The sequence below is a fragment of the Limulus polyphemus genome, unplaced genomic scaffold, assembly GCF_000517525.1.
Source record: "Limulus polyphemus unplaced genomic scaffold, Limulus_polyphemus-2.1.2 Scaffold100, whole genome shotgun sequence".
In the NCBI taxonomy this organism is placed as follows: domain Eukaryota; kingdom Metazoa; phylum Arthropoda; class Merostomata; order Xiphosura; family Limulidae; genus Limulus; species Limulus polyphemus.
In genome coordinates this window covers 138,456-138,920 of record NW_013665710.1, presented here as the reverse complement: position 1 = coordinate 138,920, position 465 = coordinate 138,456, and positions in this window count along the sequence as shown.

Sequence of the window (465 nt, the reverse complement as noted above, 5' to 3'; positions counted from 1 at the left end):
AACTATTTAGCTGGTTTAAATAAGAAATTAATTTCTACTTTATCTAAATTTCAGAGAGTGGAGATTAGGTATTCGACAAGTGCAAAAATTAAGGGTGGTATTTATCAACTAAATACTTTCTATGTAACTTTTACCATCCTTAATGGTTTGGAAGGGAGACTACCATACTTACAACCAGCTGCGGATGGTGTGTTATAGTGAGTTTCGATCTTTCGTTCCAACTGTCTAGTTATCAACTAAATACTTTCTATGTGACTTTTACCATCCTTAATGGTTTGGAAGGGTGACTACCATACTTACAACCAGCTGCGGATGGTGTGTTATAGTGAGTTTCGATCTTTCGTTCCAACTGTCTAGTTATCAACTAAATACTTTCTATGTGACTTTTACCATCCTTAATGGTTTGGAAGGGTGACTACCATACTTACAACCAGCTGCGGATGGTGTGTTATAGTGAGTTTCGAT